Source organism: Rhagoletis zephyria, unplaced genomic scaffold, assembly GCF_001687245.7.
Source record: "Rhagoletis zephyria isolate East Lansing unplaced genomic scaffold, Rhagoletis_zephyria_1.1 Rzeph_scaffold_00533, whole genome shotgun sequence".
Taxonomy (NCBI): Eukaryota; Metazoa; Arthropoda; class Insecta; order Diptera; family Tephritidae; genus Rhagoletis; species Rhagoletis zephyria.
The window spans coordinates 122,899-143,804 of NW_016157617.1; the positions used below are offsets into that span (position 1 = coordinate 122,899).

At 34.6% G+C, this 20,906-nt stretch overlaps 1 pseudogene; it reads right to left on the reverse strand.

Annotated features, from left to right (window-relative positions):
- Positions 1-9,728: 9,728 nt before the first annotated feature.
- Positions 9,729-20,038, reverse strand: LOC108360176 (gastrula zinc finger protein XlCGF7.1-like; annotated as a pseudogene).
- Between the last annotated feature and the right edge of the window lie 868 nt (positions 20,039-20,906).

Sequence of the window (20,906 nt, forward strand, 5' to 3'; positions counted from 1 at the left end):
ACGCTGTATAAGTCACTCATCATGTCCGTGCTGGTATATGGCTCAGAAGCATGGACAATGACAACATCCGATGAGACGGCTCTTGGAGTGTTGGAGAGAAAGATTTTGTGGAAGATTTACGGGCCTTTACGCATTGGCGACGGCGAGTACCGCAGACGATGGAACGATGAGCTTTACAACGATATGGACATAGTGCAGCGAATTAAAATACAGCGGCTCCGCTGGCTTGGTCATGTCGTTCGAATGGACACCGACGCTCCAGCTCTGAAAGTATTCAACTCGGAACCCGCTGGTGGTAGCAGAGGAAGAGGGAGGCCCCCACTGCGATGGAAAGATCAGGTGGAGAAGGACTTGGCTTCACTTGGCGTTTCCAATTGGCGTCAGTTGGCACAGAGGAGAAACGACTGGCGTGCTTTNGGCGTGCTTTGCTGAACTCGGCCAAAATCGCTTAGGCGGTTACAGCGCCAAAAAAGAAGAAGAAGAAGAACGTTCCCACGACAGTCGGGTCTACGTAACCGGAACGACCCATATTTATATCTGGCCAAGGACTGTCACTCCAGCAACACTCCCCAAAAAGTCTTTGGGGAATTTGTATGCTGCTACAACAACAACAACAACAACAACAAGAACTTAACTTAACGAAACGTAGAACTTAGAACTTAGAGAATCAAAATAAAACAGATTTCGACGTGGCGTTAAGTTTCGGCTGGCAAATTATAAGCAACATCCATTTAACAGAATTTTTAAGTGAGAGCCGTAAGTTACGTTAAGTTGCAATAACCAGACCATCATATAACCAAAATATTAAGTTAAATTAAGTTACGAAAATTAAGTCTAGACTAACTGAGCTTTGAGCCGGCGCCGTCACGAATCGGTCATTTTCGCGACCGTCACTCTACCGTCAATTTTAGATTTCTACTCAACGATATTTATGAAAATATTATGAAAAGTTGATAGAATGTGCTTGAAAATAGCCTGTACTTTATGATTTATCTAATAAAAAGTACATGGATATAAAAACTATATACATATGAAAGTCCAAATTCCAGACTCTGTGCAAAAATTAGAATAGAAAAATTCTTCAAAATTGCAAACATTTTCATTCGAATTTTTGGAAACAATTTTGGTATACAGTTTTATAGGCCATTAAATTTAAATGAAATAACGTGCAGGTGTGAAGTTGATGAAAAATTTCGCTGTTTCTGGAATTTTTTATTTTATTAATAGTTAATTTTATAGAAGTTTTTTAAATAACTGTTACACGTAAACTATTGAAAAAATAAATACTTACTTGAAAAAAGTCCTTCTTTAATATAAAAATAATTTTAAAAGTTACATCCACACATACTATAATTAATACAGGGCTACCGCGCATGACTGATTGAGGTGCCTGTGCGCACGATATACATTACGCAAGTTGCGGGTACTCTAGTAACTTAATGCCAAACGTTGCTTCATATTTAATACTGTCCCTTAGTTAACCAAACATTAAGAAACGTTCCTACGTATTTTTATAGATAATATTTTTTTAATACATGTTTGAGGGACCAGAAAAGATTTTGCTTAAAAAAAAAATAAAAATATTAAAATGTATGTAGGAGAATTTACAATTTGTAAATTTCTTTACGCTTACCAAATTACTGCAAAATTCAACATTTTCTCTAAAAATGTCATTTTCAAAAGAATTTTTACATGACAGCTGTTGTTCGCCGTTGTATTTCTGCAACATATTTTTAATACCTAGGGTTTTCATATAAAGTGATAAGGGATAGATTGCTTAAATTTATCACTTTAAACGCATTCGTACATGAACGTACCTTGGTAAACTGTAATGCGATTAAATAATCACAATTGCAACCCTACAAAATTACCTGATATGAATACGCCCTATTACCAATGTAGATATTTACGATATTAAAAATGCAACCCTTCACCTAGCTTTAATAGCATCTAACTTAAGTAAAGAAATGAAAAATAAATTGACGCCATCCTTACGTGCACTTCTAAACTCAGTATATCCAGTAAACAAACTTAGCTGTTTTTACCTTCCTTTTATTAGCTCGGGATGTAACTATGTAATATTGATGCGCCTTAAAGATGCAGCGATTTCTATTCTCAAGTTAAAAGTTAAATATGAGTACGAATGGAAATTATAATAGCGAGGTTTTAGTTTTTTAAACTATAATTTTATTTATTACAACCCTTTTATCAACTTGCAATGTTGTGGCTCCAGAAACTTTCAATGTTGTGTGTCCAGACACCATAAAACCTTTGCTTTGCAAAGTTGCTATAAAAAAGCATAGTGCATAGAAGTAGATGTCGCCCTATGCACTACGTAAGCTACAGCGGAAATGGACTTCACGCCATTTCTTTAAAACAGCGTTGGGCAAAGAGAGCTTTTACTCTGCGCGCGCCTATACAAAATGTCTGGACACCTTAAAAGAGCTTTGCCCGCGGGCAAGGCAGTGCCTATCAATGCTTTAAATGAAATTAATTGGTGCTCGCATGTATGTACATACATATGTAGATGCATGTGTGTGCACCAATCTATTAATATCTTTGAATTATTTTAATATCTATTGCAAAATTTTATACAGACAAGACTAAAAAGTAGAAAATAAATAATATAAAAAAAAAACTTTCTAATATACAATGCTTTTATAAATTGACTAATAAGTAGAAGATAATAATTCTCTGTCCCATAGATTATGTTTTGATAACTTTGGATTTTGAAATTTAAGCAAAAGTAGACCAGAATTGATATGAAGGGTAATATATGTGTGTATGTGGATATATGAATAACGACTGCTTAAAATCGATCTCAAATTTCTATTTTCTCTGTAGAAATTTTAGGTTTATGTTATGTAGTTTGACTATTGTCAATTAAATCTAATGCTTTATATTGCATAGGCCCCACGCTTTTCATTTTCAATCTTATAAATTGTTTATAATGACTTTTGCTAAAATTTCAAAACCAAAAGTTATCAAACCAAATTCTATGGGACTAAGAATTATTATATTCTACTTTTCAGTCCATTTATAAAAGCNCAACCCTTTTATCAACTTGCAATGTTGTGGCTCCAGAAACTTTCAATGTTGTGTGTCCAGACACCATAAAACCTTTGCTTTGCAAAGTTGCTATAAAAAAGCATAGTGCATAGAAGTAGATGTCGCCCTATGCACTACGTAAGCTACAGCGGAAATGGACTTCACGCCATTTCTTTAAAACAGCGTTGGGCAAAGAGAGCTTTTACTCTGCGCGCGCCTATACAAAATGTCTGGACACCTTAAAAGAGCTTTGCCCGCGGGCAAGGCAGTGCCTATCAATGCTTTAAATGAAATTAATTGGTGCTCGCATGTATGTACATACATATGTAGATGCATGTGTGTGCACCAATCTATTAATATCTTTGAATTATTTTAATATCTATTGCAAAATTTTATACAGACAAGACTAAAAAGTAGAAAATAAATAATATAAAAAAAAAACTTTCTAATATACAATGCTTTTATAAATTGACTAATAAGTAGAAGATAATAATTCTCTGTCCCATAGATTATGTTTTGATAACTTTGGATTTTGAAATTTAAGCAAAAGTAGACCAGAATTGATATGAAGGGTAATATATGTGTGTATGTGGATATATGAATAACGACTGCTTAAAATCGATCTCAAATTTCTATTTTCTCTGTAGAAATTTTAGGTTTATGTTATGTAGTTTGACTATTGTCAATTAAATCTAATGCTTTATATTGCATAGGCCCCACGCTTTTCATTTTCAATCTTATAAATTGTTTATAATGACTTTTGCTAAAATTTCAAAACCAAAAGTTATCAAACCAAATTCTATGGGACTAAGAATTATTATATTCTACTTTTCAGTCCATTTATAAAAGCGTTGTATATTACAAAGTTTTTTTTTTATACTATTTATTTGCACCAAATTTGGTCCCCATAACGGACTAGTGTTGCAAGTAACGCTTTTTCGGCAATAAGGGTGCTGTGCAGCAATTCAATGTGGTGAAAATTATTTTAACACTGGAGAAATGGATAGAAAAATATTTCAGTGCGCTTGAACATCTCAGGTTTAACCGAAATATAAATGTATTAAGAATATTTATTTTATTAATACATACCCATTCTTTTATTTTACTGTGTCGAAGTCGTTGCTCAAATATTTGTAATTTAGTATTTAAGTTAATTGTGAAATATATTGAATGCACAAATTAAATTATGGAAGCGATTTATTCACATGGAATTGGAAACAGGGCTGATGATATAGTTCAAATAAATTGTGAATCTGCGAAAATATCTTTTCAGCATATGAATATACATATGTATATGTATAATAATGCTGTCGTACTAAACTAATCAAGATCTTTCAAATAGCGTCATCTGTTTTCAAATATCTGCTTTAGTTTCCGACATATTCAGCCTTATCATGAGTTTAATTTTCTCGAACCGAGTCACCTTTTCACTTTTCGTTTCCTTGTATTCACTACGGGTCACATAGGGACGAATTGCCAATTTAGGACAACAAAAATAGAAAAACCAAAGTCTTTAAATCTTATTACACATACCTTTCTCATACTCCTTATAAACCAGTCCACAATGTAACACACAAATTTTGACTTTTACCGCACCGCGGTAGCTTTAGCAGAAGCGCAAAGTTGGGTTCTCTATCGTGCGTCGAATCAAATAATTCTTTGTTAGAAACGATGATAAAATAATATCGCTTGGCATTTTATTCTTATTAACATCTGACAGTTTTGTCAACACGGAAGGCGAGGCGTGAGATATGTACTTTATTTTGCGATTTTTGTCAATAATATAGTTGTTTGTAAAATGGTTATAATACCTATTTTATAAATTACCTTTTTCTTATTGAAAAAATTATGAAATTTTTAAATCAGTTAGAGTTATAAAAAAAGTTCCAACGAGTACAGCAATTTCTCTTCAACAGTTCGAAAACCCAACAAATTGCCAATGTAAAAATATATCAATATTAAAAAAATGGTCCACGATATTATTTTAACTGATATTAATTTAATATCAGTTTCGAAATCAGTGACGACGAAAATCTCTGGATACCAAGCTTCATAACAATCTATACATTGTTAAAGAAATCGTCCGCCATATTGGATCCGCCATTTTGAATTTTGAAAATTTGATTTAATTTTCGAAATTAGTGACGACGAAAATCCCTACACACCAAATTGCATTGAAATCTGTCAAATACATATGGAGTAAATAACAAGGTTTATAACAATTTATCCATTTTTGAACAAATCGTCCGCCATTGGGGATGTCGGAAAAACATCGATGCATCGAAAATATCGATGCTTTGCTTCGATGCATCGAAAATTTTCCACTCGATGTATAAATAGTCGATGTATCGATGTTTTTTGAAAACTGACATCTACGGTACATTGAACCGTCATTCCAGTTTTTCAATTGTTAAAAAAAAAAAGAATTGACTTTGGCCAAAAAATTTAAATGGCTGCAAGAAGTTCCGTTCATAATTAGCTCAGTTGCAGTAATTTATTTCAAATTTTCTACAATTTTGCTAATAACATATTTTGTTGTGAAACATTATTTGAAAAATCCTATGCAAATCGATGCATCGATGTATGCCCTTCGATGCTGTATTTTAAAATGCATACATATGTGTCTGACGGAAGAAACTTAAGCGGTTAAAAAAATTTCTAAATCTCCATGAGAAATATCCGTATACAAAGTAAAACGAATCTCTACCGGATTCAGATCCAAAAATAGTCTAAATTTATAGTTTATTGTGGTATTTACTGTAATTAACCCTATAATATTAATATTGCTGTTAAAATTTTTTTTAAGTGTCTGTATTTTTTATGGTCGCAGACTTATATAAAAGGTGTCTACAGAGAAATTGTGGAAAGTAATACCCTCTACAATGTGCCATAAGCCGCATTTCGTATCCGTGGTAAGTGCGCTTTAAAATTCTAAAAATGAGTTTTTCTCTATATAAAAAAAAAATATAAATTTTTTTCTTTAAAGGTAGGCCATGTTTTACAAAATTGGTAATAATAAAAGTTATTTATAACTGCCTAAGCTGTCCACAGAAAAAAAAACATATCGATTCGTTGAATTTTGACCCTAAACCCATAATTTCTTGATTTGGGACCAGTGTGCGGTGTCCATCTCGGAGATATTTTGCTTGATATTTCTCAGCATGCACCAAGTTTTCACGTTTGCGGAGTGCAATCCACTGTTACCGTTGTGCGACTAAAGTGTCAAATTGACACTTTTTGGAGATCGATGCCCCTGACACCGACTTTTTAAAAATAGGTTATTTTGAAATTTTTTTCTTAGAAATCATGTGACTTTTGTCCCTTTTCTTTAATTTAAAATTCTCTATAAACAATTGACAATTTTTTCATAAATTTTATTTTTCTTACGTGCTTAAAAATGCTTTTAGTATTTACTTTTCAAAGGCACTTAAAAATTGCACCTCTAGCAAGATTTTGCCTAATTTCAATATTTTCATTATGTCAAACATTTTCTGCAAAAATGCCCAGAAGTAGTATGAATTAATGCACCGTTTTTGTAGTTTAGCATTTCCCCCAGGCTTTTTGTGTTAAATTTATTTTCGAGGCTCCCGGTACAAACTAGTAATAGCGATAGTTTATATATATACTAAAAAGGCTAAACTTTTTATAATAACTATTATCTACTAATGTTGCTTTTTGGAACTGAGTTGTTATATTGATGTAAGTACTTTTTTTTTAACTGCAATTTTGTATTCATAATAAATTCAAAATATGTGTATTGCGTCCTTTTAATTTACCCTCATCAATAGGTTTTTGTTTTAAGAGAAAAAACTATTTTTTCCAGAAAATGATCTCCATTAGCAATTTATTTAAAATAGTGGGGAATACTCATGCATGAAATAAAATCTATTCTAAGCTGCTTTTTTAACAGATTTTCCGTTGATTCCGTTTTTTTCTTGTCCGTTTTTTTGAGAGCTGCATACTGGCCTCTAGTTGTAAAGGGCCAGGAGGAATCCCTTATTCCTGATAATATGAAGGCTTTAAACGTTCCTTATTTAAATTGGGCGCTACTTGTATTGTAAGACTAATTTTCGCGAAAATCTAAGAAAAATGCTGTCAGAAAACTTAAAAATGCATCTTGTGGTGCAGTGTTACTACAACTATAGAGATTAAAGTTTTGCGAGTTAAAAACTCGAAAGGAGAAAATAGTCCAAGATTCAAAGTAGAAACTTTTCATATAATGAAACTAGTTCATAGTTTTTCTCTTTTTACTTGTAAAATAACCATTTCTAAAATAAATGTATTTTTTAATTATTTTTCGGTTTTTGTCTTTTCCTAGTGCATTCTTTTGCCTTTTTTGTGATTTCTAGTGCCTTTTCCTGCCTATTTCGCTATTTTATTTTGCCTTTTTTTTTATAGGTTTTTGGGTTCTAAAAATCCGTTCCCTGGTTATAACTAACCTTAGAGTCGATTTTATTTCGACTATGAATATGCCCCAATAAGTTTCAAAAGGTAAAATAATGAAAGTCTTTATATACATGGTATAAACAATTTGAATGACTTAAAGAAACTTGTGACACTTTTTTTGCGACCTTCGAAGAATTTTCATCGGGAACACTGTGCGTCAGTGACATTAAAATAATTTTCGACGAAATCACTACCCAATAGTTGCAGGGAATCATCAAATGCTCTTGCAATAGTGGAGTGATTCGTCCGTTCTAGACAAACGGCTTTCATAAAATATGCAATTAAATATGTTTTTTTTACAACATATGCCCATATGTGCATTTAAGGCAAAATAAGTAAGAATATGCACTAAAAAATCGATGTAATCTTAACACAAAACTCTTGATTCGCAACATTTGTTAATCTTTAAGTTCCTATGACTTACCAAAAAAAATATGTAAATGCATAGAAATCCGGGTCCTAATTATAACATAGAATAATATATAGTAGGGTTATAATTATTTTATGCAATTAGAGTGTCAGAATTTCGTTCCATTTTAATTTGGTCGGAGCTAGATGTCTTAATATGTATGTAAATATGTTTGCTAGCAAATGCTTCGCGGCGGCTGATAAGAACTTTTGTTTTGGTCAATACAAAATAGTGTTGAAAAGCAAAATCGGTTTACAAAAAAAAAGTTTCTGCATTTTGAACCAAACCTCTATATCCCTATGTTATTCGCCGCGCTGAATGCAAATCCGAGGTCTGTTAGCCCCCATCACGTCAGGTTCGAGGTCATTTGAAGGTCAAGTAGGCAAAAATTCATTGAATAAACCTGAAAATTTATATACAGTGGTGGAAAAAAATAGGGACAAAACGTTTAACAAATTTCTCCTATTTCCCTTATGTTTATTTAATATTTATTGTTTTTTTTTTAACTATAGCTCAATTTCTAACAACACCCATATAAATTCATATTTCAAACTTTGTGCAAAAGTTATTAAAATTCTGCAAAACTGCATCTAAATTTTCAACTTATTAATCAGATTTTTTAGAATTTTTTCGAGAATGAAGTTTTATGGCCCCATTAAATTTTAGTAGAATAAAGTGCAAGTTCTAAGTTCCTAAAAAATCGCGTTAATTTTTGTTAATTTTTATTCTGAATGTATTACATACAAAAGAATTGTCGAACATAGTTTGTATGGGAGAAAATACGTTAAAAAAAATCCAAAAATCAACGCGACTTTTTAGCAACTCAAAACTTACATTTCATTCTACTAAAATTTAATGGGCTATAAAACTACATACTAAGAACAATTCTAAAAAATCTGATTAAAAAGTGGAAAATTTAGATGCCACTTTGCAGAATTCCGTAATACGTAAATTCTCCATAAACCTAATATACATCACTTTTCGATAGCCCTGATAGTTTCTGAGAAATTAATAAATCATTTCTGACACCACTAGTTTTTGATGGAAACACTCTACCTACTCAGGTGTACGTGGCGTATGAGTAATACAAATTTCTGCTCATATTTCATACAAAAATCCTTGCGCATTTTCATTTGACCAATCATTATTTTCTTATTTATCCACCGATTTTCTTCATTGTTAGTTTATTATTTTTTTAAAGGAACAGGCTCTAACACAATTGCAAAACATTTACACAGAAACTGTTATTTTTATTTATTTCTAGTTTGAATTTTTTGCATTTTCCCATCAAGAAAACAAAAAATCTGGAATGATTATTTAATTTCTCAGAAACTGTCAGGGCTATCGAAAAGTGATGTATGTTTGTATATAGGGTTTATGGAGAATTTTATTTGCTTTCATTTGCCGTATATCGTCTTACGATTATTTAATTGGTTCGTTAGATATACGTTATATACCTTGTGCTAGCTGTTTTGTTGTTATAACTGCTACATATGTCGCTCACTAAATTTTTTGCTGTATCTTTTTGTTGCATTTGGCACAAAGTTTTGCTGCTTGCTACATATGCACACTACAACTTTGCAATGGGGTGTCGCCCTACTCTTGCAAATTTAAAATATGTAAGGGCTATTCGCGATTCGGTGCATAAGAGCTGACAAATTTATGCAATTGCAGAAATATGCCATGGATTGTGAGCGACCTTTATTAAACTGTCATGGCAAGGCTTTTGCAAAACAATTTTTGTGCATCAGCTTTGGTTTTGTTTATGAATGCAATGCAATTTTTATGCTATGGATTTTCGGTATTGCAAATTTGCCAAGCCATGACAAATGCAAATGCGTGTATTTTGTTTGTGTATTGCAAATAATTTGCAATACAAATTTGCAATCCAATGATGCTAGGTCATTTGCACCGGATCACGAATAGCCCTGTAGTATTTTTGCATTTCGTGCAATCCGTGCAACGCGCAAGACTTAGAGATACTATATGTACTATAAGTTATAGTCTATAGTCTAAACCTGTCACATTGCTCTTTAATTTTTTCATTGCTTGTGAAATATGCATGCCTTATCGAGAAATATTCATGAATGTATTTTATCTTTAAACCAAAGTACAAATGACTTTTTAGAAATTAGTACTCTTAGCAGATAACAATGTTCCATGCGATTTTAGATGTCCATAAAGTCCATCAGGTTGTGCAAACCGCATTCCACAAAGTTTGCAAACAAATTTCTTTTCAGCGTCATGAATGTGTTTGTGTTGACGAAGGTCTTTTCGAGTTGTAAATCCTTTATTACAGACGTCACATATTTTGTCCCGCACCTTCCAATGAACGGCCATATGTTCTTTAAGTTTACGTTTAATATAAAAGGCCTTTGAACATATTGTACACTTTTCACCAGGGCGTTTTTCGTGTCGCAGCAAATGCTCTTTAAATCCTCGTGGCATTTTGAAACTTTTGCCGCAAATATCGCAAACGTGCGGCTTTTCGCCTGTGTGTTGAAGCATGTGGGTTTTTAACTCAGTTGTAGTTGCAATAGCCTTGCTGCACACCTCGCAGCTGTAGTTGTAGTCCTGTGCGTGTCTTCGTAAATGTACCGTTAAGTTAGTTGCCAGCTGAAATCCTTTTTCGCAAACAATACATTTAAATGGTAGCGACCCATCATGCTTTATGTATGGTATACTGGCTTAGGCTAGGAAGTAAATTTCCACAAACCGAGCATTCAAAAGGACGAACATCGATCTCAGCAAATGCTATGTGCTCGTAATATGGGAGTTTAGGTTTATAACTACATTTGCTTTTTTTACATGATATTTTTTGATTCTTTTCGTATGAACATATTTTGCGAATACGAGCAATTTCCTTCCCCAAATCACGTTTAGTAAAGTTTAATTCAAACTTGTTATTCAGTTCTTGAAGCATATTCCCCAAGGCTTCTCGACGCCTGTTAGCGAATCTATATGCCATATCCTTTTCATTCCATAGACATGGTTGTGTCTTGTATATTTTGGCCAATTCGACTAATTGTGTATCACTTAGCAAACTGTTAGGTCCGGAGAATGTAGTAGAGTTCGGGTCCACTGTTTCCTGTTAAAATATAAAAATATCAGAAATATAAATGAAACATTTTTGTTTTGATTTCAAGTATACGGTATTGACCTGGTTATACGTCGTACGAATGTTTCTAAAAATTAATCACAAGTTGATTAGGCATGAAATAAAAGTTACTATTATCCAGTGTCGTAGCCGAGGGGAACTCGTTATCATTTTTTTTACAATGTAATTGCTCCTCCGTTAAGGCTTTTATTATAAATATTTATATTCCGACATGTGCTGATTGTTTCTGACACTTTCAATTAAAGAAAATGATCATTTTCTTTTAAATTATTACAATCCATATATAGGGGCCCGTGATTTTTTAGTCCGGGCCCGAGTTTTCTCTCGACGGCCCTGTCTGTACACACACATTAGCCTTTTCAATACCGTCTGAAAAGCCCAACGTGCGAAAATACATTTTGCTTTTCAGACGACGAAACCGGTTTCGAGCTACATATATGTACAGTATTGCTGCAAAACCATCAATAGTGGCACCATCGAATCCGAATCGCTACAAACGTTAGTATTCAAACCACACGCTACGTTCGTAGCTATTCTGATACAGTGATAACATTTTCGTAAGTTTCACGAAAAATCGGACTACGGTGAATTCCGTGATAGCCCTGGTAGGTATTAGAAAATTAAAAATAAAATAAGTTTAAGTAAGAAAGTTCAAACCAAAACAGTGTATTCATTTATTTTTCTTAAACTAATAAAAAGGTTTTGCGACAACAATTTGCGTTTCGCAATTTGTTTTTCTCGTGAATGGAAAAGCAACTTTATATTTATGAGTGCAAAGTAAAATACCATCGATGGTTTTGCAGCACTAATGTACAGGGTGGTTATGAATAACTGTTACCCAAATTTTTTAATTTTTTGAAAAGTATTCTATTGTTTATTTTCCTTAGATTTTACTTTAGTAAATTAATTTTTAATTTAATTTAATAATTCGCTTTTAATTTTCAACTTTTATTTGGGTTTACCAGTGGTAAACACTTTGAGAGAAAAGCGCAAGCGACATGCAAGTCTTCGTCGGTTAATTTATTCCATATCTTCTGTAACCATGGGCTGAATTCCTCCATTTTGAGTCCTCTATACTCCCCCCTTCTCCAAAATAAGGCCTTGTAATTATAAATCGAATAGACTCGGAACTCGTGACTAGGGCGGACATTCATTCGACCAACTCTAAACAGTTTGTTTTTTTTCGTCTTTTTTATACAAAGTCTGAGAAAAAATACACCTCCAACGGCTTGCGGGCCGTACTTATGTATCTCCCAAAGTTTACACTGCTGGGAAATGCAAATAAGGATTAAAAGTTTAAAAGTAATTAATAAAATTAAAGTAAAATCTATGGAAAATTAACAAAAAAATACTTTCTTCGAAAAATCTATAAAGAACCCATCTATTAAAAAAAAACTGCGTAACAGTTATTCGTCACCACGCTGTATATGTATGTCCATTAGGGTGGCCCTTAGAGATACGGCACAATTTAAATTTTTGTTAGACCGCACCTCCCAGATTGGTGAATATTCATAAAAAATGTGTTATCCTAAATTTCATTTCAATCAGAGAAAGTTAAGGAAACCTTAAATTTTCATCCTTTTCTCTAAATTATCCCTACCCCATTGGTAGAGGGCCTCAGGTGTACGAGTTTTTTGTACCGTCCGGAGTTGAAGACTTGCTCAAGCTGCTAGTCGCTTAATATTTCCTGCAATCCCATCGCAAGCAGTAGTCCGATCACTTTAGACCAAAATCGACGTAAGATTAAAAAAAATCCGGGAAGAAATTTTTTGACGCTGTTAGGTGTCTCCTGTTTAGGTGAACATAAAATGAAAATTTTTCCCCCAATTGCGATATGGGTCCGCCATCTTGGATTTTATGTTTTTTACGATTTGCGCGCGAATTTTGCATTTCTAGCGAAAAAGGTAAACAAATTTGTTGAGAATTCCATTCCCTACAACTTTCATGTGCATATCAATTTTTTTAAACAATTATTTATTGCTCATGATATGCAAAAATGCCCAAAATTAGGCATGTGGTGCGTTTTTCTCGAATTTTTAGCAATTTGTATTTGAAATAAGTGGCAAGGTTGTAGAGGACAAAATTTCCAATAAACGCATTATATATATATTTACGTAGGACGTGTAGATCTCGACCAAGTTTTGAGTAGCTTCTCCGTTTCCGCTGCATTGAGCGCGTTGTTGGTCGAGATCTACACGTCGTACGCGAGTATATAAATAATGCGTTTATTGCAAATTTTGTCCTCTACAACTTTGCCATTTAAATGTGCCACTTATTTCAAATAGAAATTGCTCAAAATTCGAAAAAACCGCGCCACTTACCAATTTCGCGAATTTTTTGCATATTATTAGCAATAAATAATTGCTTAAAAAAATTATAGGCACATGAAGTTTGTAGGGAATCGAATTCTTGACAAATTTGTTCTCTACCTTTTTTCGCGAGAAATGCAAAATTAGCGCGCAAGATGGCGGACATTTCCCATTTCGCAATTGGGGGAAGAATTTTATTTTCGTGTTCACCTAAATAGGAGGCTCCAAACTGCGCCAAAAAATTTCTTCCTGGATTTTTTTCGTTGAAAAAATCGAGTGCAAATTTGTGCGCAAGTCGCAAAAGACACAAAATTTAACATGGCGGACATTTCGCATATCGCAATTGGGGGGAAAATTTTCATTTTGTGTTCACCTTAAAAGGAGACACCAAACTGCGTCAAAAAATTTCTTCCTGGAGTTTTTTCGTTTAAAAAATCTATTGCAAAATTCGCGCGCAAATCGTAAAAAACACAAAATCCAAGATGGCGGACATTTCCCATATCGCAATTGGGGGAAACATTTTCATTTTGTGTTCACCTAGCAGGAGACAGCTAACTGCGTCAAAAAAATTCTTCCCGGAATTTTTTCTTTGAAAAAATCTAAAATGATTGAGCTACAGATTTCCCACGTGATTTTGCAACAAAATTCAATTCTGCCATTTCCTTGAAGGCTTTTTCGTATTTCAGACCTCTCTTCTTCTTTATTGGCGCTGTAACCGCCTAAGCGATTTTGGCCGGGTCCAGCAAGCCAGTCATTTCTCTTCCGTGCTAACTGACGCCAATTGGAAACGCCAAGTGAAGCCAAGTCCTTCTCCACCTGGTCTTTCCAATGCAGAGGAGGCCTTCCTCTTCTTCTGTTACCAGCATCGCGGTCCGCGTTGAATATTTTCAGAGCAAGAGCGTTTCTGTCCATTCGAACGACATGGCCAAGCCAGCGCAGCCGCTGAATTTTAACTCGCTGCACTATGTCTATATCGTTGTAAAGCTCATACAGCTCATCGTTAAATCATCTGCGGTATTCGCCATCGCCAACACGTAAAGGTTCGTAAATCTTTCGCAGAATCTTTCTCTCGATAACTCCAAGAGCCGCTTCATTGTCCATGCCTCCGCGCCATACACCAGCACAGGCACGATGAGTGACTTATAGAGTGTTATCTTTGACGACGAGAGAGGACTTTACTTCTAAATTGCCTACTCAGCCCAAAGTAGCACTTTTTGGCAAGAGTGATTCTCCGTTGGATTTCAAGGCTGACATTATTACTGGTGTTAATGCTGTTTCTCAAATAAATGAAGTCGTCTACTTTTTCAAACTTGTAACTGTCAACAGTGACGTGGGTGCCAAGACGCGTATGCTCTGACTGTTTGTGTGATGACAGCAGATACTTCGTTTTGTCCTCGTTCACCACCAGACCCATTCGCTTTGCTTCTCTATTGAATCCTGAGAAGGCAGAACAAACGTAGTCCTTGTTTTTACCGATAATATCAATGTCGTCGGCATACGCCAGTAATTGTACGCTCTTGTAAAGTATTGTGCCTGAGCGGTTCAGTTCTGCGGCTCTTATTATCTTCTCCAACATTAGATTAAAGAAATCACACGAGAGGGAGTTACCTTGTCTGAAACCTCGTTTGGTATCAAACGGCTCGGAGAGGTCCTTCCCTATTCTGACGGCGCTGGTGGTATTGCTCAACGTCGTTTTAGACAGTCGTATTAGTTTCGCGGGGATACCAAATTCAGACATCGCGGCATAAAGGCAACTTCTCTTCGTGCTGTCGAAAGCGGCTTTGAAATCGACAAATAGATGGTGTGTGTCGATCCTATTCTCGCGGGTCTTTTCCAAGATTTGGCGTATTGTGAATACCTGATCTATGGTGGATTTTCCAGGCCTAAAGCCACACTGATAAGGTCCAATCAGCTCGTTGACGGTGGGCTTCAGTCTTTCGCACAATACGCTCGATAAGACCTTNTCAAACGGCTCGGAGAGGTCCTTCCCTATTCTGACGGCGCTGGTGGTATTGCTCAACGTCGTTTTAGACAGTCGTATTAGTTTCGCGGGGATACCAAATTCAGACATCGCGGCATAAAGACAACTTCTCTTCGTGCTGTCGAAAGCGGGTTTGAAATCGACAAATATATGGTGTGTGTCGATCCTATTCTTGCGGGTCTTTTCCAGGATGATCTATGGTGGATTTTCCAGGCTTAAAGCCACAGTGATAAGGTCCAATCAGTTCGTTGACGGTGGGCTTCAGTCTTTCGCACAATACGCTCGATAAGACCTTGTAACCTATGCTTAGAAGGCTNAATTCAGACATCGCGGCATAAAGACAACTTCTCTTCGTGCTGTCGAAAGCGGGTTTGAAATCGACAAATATATGGTGTGTGTCGATCCTATTCTTGCGGGTCTTTTCCAGGATGATCTATGGTGGATTTTCCAGGCTTAAAGCCACAGTGATAAGGTCCAATCAGTTCGTTGACGGTGGGCTTCAGTCTTTCGCACAATACACTCGATAAGACCTTATAACCTATGCTTAGAAGGCTGATTCCACGGTAGTTTCTTGTGGATTAGGCAAAGCACACTTAAATTCCAGTCGTCGGGTATGCGTTCATCTGACCATATTCTGCACAAGAGTTGTACTTGAATAGCTCGGCTGGCAGGCCGTCAGCTCCAGCAGCTTTGTTGTTNGTTCGTTGACGGTGGGCTTCAGTCTTTCGCACAATACACTCGATAAGACCTTATAACCTATGCTTAGAAGGCTGATTCCACGGTAGTTTCTTGTGGATTAGGCAAAGCACACTTAAATTCCAGTCGTCGGGTATGCGTTCATCTGACCATATTCTGCACAAGAGTTGTACTTGAATAGCTCGGCTGGCAGGCCGTCAGCACCAGCAGCTTTGTTGTTTTTCAGCCGCGCAATCGCTGTTCGTACGTCGTCATAGTCAGGCGATGGGACAGCTACTCCATCATCGAGTTCGTCTTCTTCACTACTTTCAGCGCTGCTACCATTCAGTAGGTTGTAAAACTTTTCCCTCCACAATTTAAGCCAGAGATCCCTTCCTTGCCCACCTTCGCATTAAAATCGCCAAGCACGATTTTTACATCGTGTCGGGGGCAGCGCTCCTATGTACGTTCCAAGCGCTCATAGAAGAGATCCTTGGATGCCTCATCCTTCTCCTCCGTCGGGGCATGGGCGCAGATGAGCGAGATGTTGAAGAATATAGCTTTGATGCAGATTATGGCTAGACGGAGGTCTGAAATCCTAAAAGTTAAAAATTCTAAAAATAGAATTATTAACAAAAACCAACAACCACATGATCATGTTTAAATAGCACTGGAATAGCTACGCTTGATTTTAGTTGGCTCACATGAAAAAAGTGGAAACCGCAACAACAGTTCATAAGGCGAACTTAGCACAGTGCGTAGGCAACTGGCTCAGTCAGCTCAGTCGGTTTGAGTGCCGCTGAAGAAGTATGATGAGGAAATGTGGTGATTTCCGAAATAGCTATCACTTCTACGATTATTTTTCAAATTGTTGTTGCTTTTCCACAATAATTTTTCATTAAAAACGGCGTCAAGCTCAATAAAAATTGTTGAATATAATTTAAAAAAATGTCAAACTCAAAACATAAAATAAAAAAGAATTATAATTAAAGCCCATAAAAAGACAGAAGAAAAACATGTTTTATTAAGTTTCGTTACACAGATACAGCACTTTAAAGAAAGGTATGTATGTCGTTTTCTTAAAATTTAAGTCCCGTGTAAAATTAAATACGACAAAATATTTCAAGTAAAAGTATTTGCTTTGTAACAACATACAACTTTTATCACTTTTGTTTTGTAAAAAAAAAACTAGCAAAACTAAAATACTTAAGAGATTTAATTCAAACTTCGAGGGACGGTCGGCACGCTTAAACTATCTCCGATTAACCTGAAATTTGTTCATGAATATCCACCAATCTAGGTGCATTCTAAGAAAATCAGATAAAATATATTAAGGCCACCCTAATGTACACATTGGTCTATCAGAAATACAAGAGAGTTTGTTATGTGTACGTATCAGATCGAATAATGACGCAATTTTCTCGGTCTTAAATTTTACTTCCTTCTCTCTTCCGGTTATAAAAAGCCGGATTTAGACGATCTAAAAGTACTACTGTTTGCACCTGGATAACACAAAAAGCTTTATAAGAGTTTTATAGTAGTTTACTTGCACAAAACTGAAGAGCAACTCGTTAGTATAGTATTGAAAGTGCGTAAAAGCCTGAATATGGCAACTTAACTTAACTTAACGGAACGTAGAACTTAGAGAATCAAAATGAAGCAGATTTCGACGTGGCATTAAGTTACGTTAAGTTTCGGCTGTTCAATTATAACCAAAACCGTTGCCATAATCAGACCATAACTCACATCGTCGCTGCAATACAAAAAGCCGTAATTAACTTAAAATCCAAAATTCACTTTTTGATTGATTATGATGCATTTCACCAACATCGTTTTGTACAATTAAAAATTTTAGTTAGCTATGGCTTTTTTGCATTTCAGCGACGAATACACCCTTTCCATACTATATTAACGAACTACTATATGGTCGTAGTGCAAAACGTACTAAGTATAAGAATAGTAGTCTACAAAATGGGTTTACAAAATATTTAAATGTTATATAAAGCACCTTGAGTAGAGCCAAAGCATTTCAAACAGGTAGTAGTAGTAAAGTGGTTTGATTTGTTTCAAATTATTTGGTCTCTGAATCGTCAAATATTGTAAATTTTCTTAACAAAAATTGTTAATTGGCAAAATGTATTTGCATGTAAATATTTAAAAAATCAGCCTTTGGAACGCTTGCTTAACTCAGGGGTATAAACGCAGATTAGTGGGCCCTGCAAAGGATGTATTGATGCTTCTGGAATGAAACAAATTTAAAAAGAAAGTTGCAAAATTTTTTTAATTTATTTTTTATTTAAATTTTTGTTTATGTATACATATTTCACATCACCCACCAGCGCCGCTATGTGCGACTAAAAGCTCAGTTAGACTAGACTTAATTTGCGTAACTTAACTTAATATTTTGGCCAACATGTTATATGAGAAACTGTGTTAGCGGTTAGTTAAAACTTAACTCACCGTAAGAAACTTAAGAACCTGTAGATTTTAGGTTCTTAAGTTACGGCCTTATGGAAATTGAGATCGGTGAGAAATCAGGCTTGCCAGACTCGTTTTTGTATTTCTTAAAAATAAAGGAAAGCAAACATTTTTGTCTGCATGATTTTTTTTTTTTTGATGTGGCATTTTAGGCGGCGAACTGTTAAACAGCTGAAAAAGAAAATACAAAAACAAAATAATTCCGCTCTTGGCTTAAGTTGACGTGTTGAGTAATCATTTGGTTCTTTCCCGTACGCAACGCGGGATCCCGCTCGGAAAAGGCGAAATCTTTAAACTGATACTCGTGCTATGCAGAGCACTTTGAGTCATAACTTTGCTTCTCCTGCAGTGAGTGTTGGTGCTGTTGATTTGCCTATTTCTAATGATGTACACGTGACCGCTGTTGTTGATATCTCGCTTGCTATTACTCTTAACCAGGGATGCCGTTTGGATCTAAATAGATCCAATTGGATACATTTTTAGACGAATTTTTGCGGGATACTTATTTTTTCCGATCAGTATAAATGTGGATACTTTTTTAAATAGGCTAAAATTTTATGTTTTCTTTATTAATGACGTTTTCTAAATGTTTTAAAAACCGCTACTTAAGCGTGAAATTAGAGCATTTTATTTTTTGTGAACGAAGCAATGAACATATGAAGAGATCTCACCAAAGCAGTGTAAGGCGCAATTGTTTAGTTAGCTAAAAAAGATGCTTTAAGCAAGATCTTAATATATAAATAAAACAAAAAAAAAAATGGAAAAATGTAGTACACCCCACGCTTTTCATTTTCAATGTCATTAATTGTTTATAATGACTTTTGCTAAAATTTCAAAATCAGAAGTTATCAAAACAAATTATGTGGGACTGAGAAATATTATTTTCTACTTTTTAGTCCATTTATAAAAGCGTTGTATATTAAAAAGTTTGTCTTTATTTTATTTATTTTCTACTTTTTAGTCTTGTCTGTACAAAATTTTGCAATAGATATTAAAATAATTCAACTTACAGTGAAAGAGAACAGAAGACTATGCAAGCACATATAATATATGTATATATGCATAATCACCAGCTGTCGGCCAATACTATTACACGCAATTTTTCTATTCCCGATGTGTGCCAAAAGGGGCAAGCGCTATGTCTCGCTTGGCATAAATGTCAATATGTATGTATATCGTATTCACTCTTTCTTATATTATTGCTGTCATCACTATTATGTATTCGTTTGTGAAGCCGCCATTCTGAATTTCGTGCTCTAAAACTTCGGATTGTGCCAAAAAATTTAAACGGAATTATATTTTATATAAATATAAAATCTGTGCTCCTACGAAAGGCGAATATCTACAATATAAAATCTGTGCTCCTNGTTTCGTGCTCTAAAACTTCGGATTTTGCCAAAAAATTTAAACGAAATTATATTTTATAAAAATATAAAATCTGTGCTCCTTCGAAAGGCGAATACCTACGAATAAACAGCTTCTACTAGAAAACAGGCAAGTAAAAGTTATGGAAATTAATAATAAGTGGTATCAAAACGCGCTCAGCAAAGAAAAGAACGTACAGTATCGGTCATATCTATAGCACGCCATTTCAAAGTGATATTGTGTGACACTTATGTTTATTTATTTATTTTTAAGAATTTTCAATTAAAATGCAGTTCTTTCTCTAACAAACCCCATATAAACCCAAGTTTAACAATTTGTAGAAAACTACAAAAGAGTGCAAGAAATTTTCACCTAAGTTTCAAACTTTTTTCTCGGAAGTGTTAGAATTTTTCGAGTACACAGTTTTTTAGCCACTGCAATTTTAGTCTGATAATGTGCAAATGTCAAGTGGCTACGAATTACCGTTAATTTTTTAGAATTTTTTTTGTCGCATTGGCTTCCATATAATGAATAAACTCAATTTATTTGTATATGGAAGAAATCCGCAACACCTTTGGCGAAAAAAATTCTAAAAAATCAACGGTAACTTTTAGCAGCTTGAAACTTGCACATTATCAGACTAAAATTGGTTGGGCTATAAAACTGTGTATTCAGAAAAATTCAAACACTTCTGAGAAAAAAGTTTGAAATTTAGGTGAAAATTTGTTGCACTTTTTTGAAGTTTTCTACAAATTGTAAAACTTGTTTTTATATGGGGTTTGTAAGAGAAAGAACTCTATTTTAATTGAAAATTCTTAAAAATAAATAAATAAACATAAGTTTCACACAATATCACTTTGAAATGGTATAGCTCACAAACGTAGCGACCATTTAGTAGAAACTCCCAAGTCTGAAATTCTCTATAAATATTTCTGCATCCCGCATGAGAATAGGTTCCTGTTAATACCCATTCTACATCATCTTTTTCATGAGTTTTCTATTTAAAATTTCACGGTATGCATATATGTACATACATCTGTACATTTTCCATTGGAACTATAAAATCTATTATATTTT